We start from the raw sequence: 6,000 nt of genomic DNA on the forward strand, positions 1-6,000 counted from the left end.
GGGCTGGACAGGCGTGGAGTGTGGGCAGGGCCGGACAGGGGTGGAAGAGGCCCAGGCCCTTTTAAATCGCTGGGTCCCTGAGCAATTGCCCCCTCCCTTGCAATTGATGGGCCTGCACCTGACTTCAGGCCGGGGGATTGGACTAGATGACCTCTCAGGGTCCCTTCTAGTCCTACAATTCTATGATTCCCATTCACTGATTGCCAGCAGAAACAGGCGCCTTCCTGTAGCTCAGACTTAGGCACCTCTCTCAGAGAGAGGAGGGGCTTAGGACAAAACCCTCTGGTCGGCATCTCCCATTGGCTTGTTTAGACAGGGAGCCACTTAACGTGCTGGCTTTTGTGGATCACAGTTGTAGACTCTCCTGTCTCTTCCCATTCATTGTGTAGGGAGCCGAGGTGTTTCACTCGGCTTTCTGGAGTGCAGCATCGTTCCTGTGATTTTCTAGGTGCCTGAAAGTTAGGCATCATGATGCTCAGCATTGCAACACCTAAATCCCTTTGTGGACCCCTTCCTAGCAGCTTCCCTAGTTGCTTAGAGGAGTACTGTTTATTGATGGTGACCCGTAGCACAGATTTCACTATTTAGATCCCTCATGGAGACTATCTTCTGGCCAACCTGAGTCAAGGATTTAACTATGTTCTTTTATCTACATATTAATATAATCAGAGGTAAAGAAAAGTGGAAAAGAAACATCAGCTGCAAAGAAGATCTCAGATGTAGTAAGAGGAGTGGCACAGGAGAAAGACACAGGTTTCAGATGGGGCATATACTGGTGTGAGACCTGAGGCTCAGGGGTGTAACCAGAGGGGCCGCATCTGCATCAAGAGAAAACAGCAGAGCCGCAGCACGGAACACCAGTCTTGTGATATGTTTAGTAAAGCCTCTCTCTTTCAGCTCTTCTTCCTATGCCGCATCACTTATTGCTAACAAAACACTAGGCTCTTCTGCCCCAGTTAAGATTTAGCTGAATTAATGATGAATAGTTCTGGGGAGTGGCAATGGTTTAGTGGTTATGACTAAGTGTAGAGACCTATCCCTAACTGCCACCATTTTCCCGGTTGATCTAAGACTAATTACTTAATATCTCTAGGCCAGATTTTCAAAAGTATTTAGGAATTTAAAGATGGAAATAGCTAGATTTTCAAAGGTATTTATTCACCTATCTATAAAATGGGGAAGCCACCACCAACCTCTGTTGAAATGCTCTTTCAGCCCTGACAGCAGAGCATAATTTCAAGTGTAAAATACTATTGTCCCCTTAATATAACTCCAGTTAATTTTACTGGAGCATGTGTTTACACTGAGATTACACCCCTTCATATGCAGTTACAGCTGTATTGTAAATGCAACATTGTGCCATAACAAAGAACATACAAGACTAATGCACTGTTTGTTTTAAAGACAGTGCTAAACCTCAGAAAACAGAGGTTTATAATGGAAATACTGAGACATAACTATAGCAGCACTAGCGGAAAGGGAAAAGAACTATAAATTCAGCTTGTTTTCCAGTGTATACATTGACAAGATATGAATAATACATCTCTCTACACTTCCAACATACAGATGTATACATTACTCTTTCCTGTGAGGGTTACACTGAGCAAAGTCTCTAAACCAACCATTCCAAATGAGGGAAGAAAAGGGTTCAGAGAGACAAAGAGTAACCCTTTGTGTTGTCTCTTACATTACAATCAGGATATAAGCTGTGGTTGATATTTACTAGCATATGCATTTGTACTCAATTTTGAACAAACTTTGGGGCGGGGGGGAGGGGATCATATTTCTATGATCAACAGAAGGCAAGAAGTTATCCTTAGCCAATTCTTATTATAAAAGAAGAGGATAGTTTGAATATAGTTCAAGCCCTTCACTTAAAGTAATTCAAGTTACATTAAAAAAATTAAGTTTAAGCAAACACACAAAAATCAACTCACCAGCTATAGCAAACATATTGATCCTCTAGTATATCAGAGTTGATCTCTAGCTATTAACCACCCCCACCCAGGATTCTGGCAGTGAAGAACACAGCTTTGTTAACCAATTACTGTAGTTGCTAAAGTATGTTAATGACAAACAGGCTCTAATTCATTTAGCAAGTGAAAGACAAGCAAGCTAATGTATTATCAATTGAACTATGGCAGTGAGACATTTCTTTAGGTAGTAAGAGCAACCCCATATGGGCCTATATAATAAGGTTATTCACATTATGTTTTATACATGCATTGGCAAAAACATACAACTGCCTTTTCAGACAAGTATTTTGAGACACGGGGTAGTAAAAAACCTGTGTCATTTCAAAAATTCAGGATTTGCTTAAAAATGAGGTGGTGGGGAGAGGACATAGGGAAGAGTGAATTAATGCTAATTTGAGTCTTATCTGCGGTAGGAAACCTAGCCATTGCTGATAATAGGCATCAACCACAGGTACAGCTGAACATGGCTTGTCCTGATTTACACTCCTAATTAAGTCATATTTTGCAGCAGTTCAGCAACAGGTAATTTTTTTTTTTTTAAAAGTACAGACAAAGCTGAAGGTTAGATCTTGCTCTCTTTCCACAAGTAAGGATCCCATTGGCTGCAGTTTTATCTGAGCCAGGATCAGGCTTCACGTTTCTCTGAAGGGCATGTGGTGAACTTTAGCATGCCCAGGTGAAAACTTGTTCACATCCAAGCTATCCATTGCTTCCCCTGAAGAGAGCTTGTTGAAAACCAAGGTGACCCACACAAAAGCCTAGTAAGCATTAATAGCTTTTTCCTTGAACCTTAAAGAGGGGCAATAATGAGGGCAAAAGGGATTTAGCAGACTAAAGCATTTAGCGGACTCTCTGGCTACCTTTCTACCTTATTTTGTTGTGTAGCCTGAGCATACCAGATCTTCAGGAATCGAAATGGTTTAGTCCTAAAACTGCCTTTGCTAGTGTGGATGGATGGCATACATGGTGACAATGCACAAGCAGTGAAACACCCAAAACACTGTGACTTTGTAGACAAACATTACCCACATATTTTATTATTAGTTTGCTTACCTTGGCAATATTTCTGTAATGTATAGGAGGTACTTTAGACTCAATTTTACTTACTGCCCACGCCAACCTTATGCTACTATGCTGTTTAATACAGAAAATAATTAAGACTATGATGTGTACAAAGCACTCTGAATATGAGAAGTACCTCACACATTCTAAGCAATAGTAGAACTTCTTTTCAGGTCATGGATTACTTTACACACAGGGAATTAAATTAATCTCACAATTTTCTATGGACACCTCTGCCACTTGTCATACATTCCTGATTTTAGGTCTCTGTCAGATTTTTGTTGGGGGGGGAGGGACAGGCTGGGTGTTGGTTCTTTTGTTCATATTGCTTTAATTCAAAGCTCATGAGTGGTGACAGTCCTGAAGGTTTGTGCCTTCTGCTTACTCACGAGACCAGATATAGCATTGTTGGTAACTGTACCAGTTCCACCCACATGTGCCTCTGATCTAGAGGCTCCAATTTTGGAGCAGGAAAGTAATTCATTGTCAAGGCCCCTCAAGTATTTGGCACCTCTCTGGAGATTAACAAAGAAGCTGCTTTATTACAGTTTAAAAGGATGACATTTTGATCTTTGCAGAACTAAGAACCAGCTATCTGTGTGTTCTTTTAAGTGAGACCTTTACTAATAACCAGGGCCTGTCTTCTGTGCAATGACATTAATGAGCCCATGCGATTTTTCATAAGAGTAGGGATTTGCCCCAGTAACTCTAGCCAAAACTTCCCTTTTAACCTCACTGTTCTGCAAAGTTCTGTATGCCCTTTGATTGCTGTCCTTCACCCCAGAGGTGGCTATACCACAGTGGTGGTACACGTATGCCATGTATAAAACAATGTGTCATCCTACAGCATAAACTGCCAGCTATAACCAAGACTTGAAAAATTTCCTAGACACCTATTAGTCAGAGGACTAAAGCCAACGTTTTCAGGAACAGTCACTAATTGTGCATGCCTCAATCACGGAATCCGCCCCCCAGCACTGGGGCCCAAGCATAATTTTTTCAGGCCCAATACAAACTTATAACACGGGCCCCTTCCCACACACATACCACAATCCCTCATCCCATACATACAATCTCATGGAGCCATGAAACATTTTTTCCTCATGGTAATGGGGGTTGCAGCCTGGTCCGGGCCCCCCAGGGCCTCCGGGGGCCCTAGTAAAGTGTACCCTTCCCCCCCCCCAGGGGGGGGGCCCTTCCCAACAGCATCCCTTCTCCTCTTTCCAGTGGCTGCCTCTTCTGCTGCTACTGTTCAGCCTTCCCAAGCATGGAACTGGTGTGTTTCTTGGGAATTTCACTGCCGCTCACGGGATTCTGAACAGGGGAAACATCAGGGTATTGAATAGTTCTGACAATTTCACCGGCCGACTGCTCAACACGCTGACCAGAGACCGTGGAAGCACTAGAACCAGCTGTAAACACAGGCAGAGGCTGCTGCATCAGTTTACACCAAGTTCACATTCAGATGTTTCTCTCCACAACCATAAGAGCTCAAAAGGCTTCTATTATTATTATTATTATTATTATTATTAAACAAAAGCTTCACTCCAGCAGGAGTTCATGGTCCAGGTCCCTGACACACCACAGCAAGCTTTGCTATCACAACAGAGAGGGAACTTTTCCCCTCAAACTCTTCTTTTATTACTGTTAACCTCTAGGCACCTGAGTTACCAGCTGCCACATGGCAGGTGACACCCCTAGTCAACAGGGCCCACCTGCTTCCATTACAAGCATTTTCCCACCGCAATAAAATAAAATGATTGATTGCCCACACTGCATGAAATGCCACAGGCTCCTAGCCAGCCACACAATACAAAACCCAGTAGAGAGCTACAACCCTCTCCCAGCACCATAGCAAACACTACACTCGCCTTACCTTTAAATCTCTCCCATGCTCCTCTCAGCAGTTCCTGTTTGGCTTGTTATCAGGCAACTGCATCGTGACACGCTCCAGGGGAGTGGTGGAGAATGTAGTTTTCACAGCCTCCTTCGAAAGGGACAGGTGCTTTGAAATCTGCCCTATAGCTGAGGGAAAAGGGGAAGAAGCAATAGAACTACGATTCCCAGAGTCCATGTGGCAGACCACATTCCTCCCCTTTTCTCTCTTCCCTGCACAATGGATTGTGGGAGTTGTAGTTCCCTCTCTGGACAGTGCTCGTCAGTGACAATAAGAGTGCCCAGGGGCGGCCTGTGACATCCCAGGATTGATTTTAATGCACTTGTGGGGGAGAAGGTTTGCATAGTTTGCTTGGTGGAAGAAATCAAAACATGTTGCAATGTGCTGAATTGGAAATGAACATCCTCCCCTCCCCCCTGTATAAAAACTAACAAGATTGCAAAATAATTTCACCCTTAAATTCATGGCAGGAAAATATTAATATCATTACAGTTTGGTTTTTGGGTTGTTTTTTTTTTTAAGTATGCAAACAGGTATTGCAAAAAATAACTTTAAAAAATAAAGCAGACTGGATCTTAATGTTCCCAGGTGTTGATGAGTTAAGTGGTGTTTTCTTAATTATGCTATCAGGCCCCAGTCCTGGAAACACACCTGGGTTTAACTTTATTTCCCATTAAAATCAATGGGTCTACTGCTTAGCTGTTTACAGTTAGCATGTGTAATTGTGCCAGCTCCCCGCATTCAAAAATCATAAGTGAGGACCCCCAAAATCATAAGTTTAGCTTAAAAATCATAATAAAAAATTCTACATTGTTATTATTTGCCTTCTGGCTTTTGAGTCTTTAAGTATCACATGTTCATGTTGTTCTCTGCAACCATGGGGTCTAAAAACATCCTGACTTTGAAAAATAAAAGCTGGGATTCTTATGTGATCAAATGACTCAGAAGCTCAGACATCAACAAAAACACCAAATATCATGAGACTCGTGATAAAATTGGAAGAGCTAGTAATGCTGCATGGAAAAGGCTGAGCTGCTGGGGACCAAATTTGTGCTTTTTTTTAAA

The 6,000-nt window shown here is 42.4% G+C and overlaps 1 protein-coding gene across 1 annotated transcript in view; it reads right to left on the bottom strand.

The window, feature by feature from the left end:
• Positions 1-5,136, bottom strand: part of TBXAS1 (thromboxane A synthase 1) — a 278,530-nt gene extending 273,394 nt beyond the window's left edge. The window contains exon 1 of the mRNA XM_067536094.1: positions 4,915-5,136. The gene's annotated coding sequence lies outside the window, so the exon portion shown is untranslated. The remainder of the gene's footprint in view (positions 1-4,914) is intronic.
• Between the last annotated feature and the right edge of the window lie 864 nt (positions 5,137-6,000).

Source organism: Emydura macquarii, unplaced genomic scaffold (genome assembly GCF_026122565.2).
Source record: "Emydura macquarii macquarii isolate MOO-44397 ecotype Brisbane River unplaced genomic scaffold, CSIRO-AGI_Emac_v2 contig_3530, whole genome shotgun sequence".
NCBI classification, from domain to species: Eukaryota; Metazoa; Chordata; order Testudines; family Chelidae; genus Emydura; species Emydura macquarii.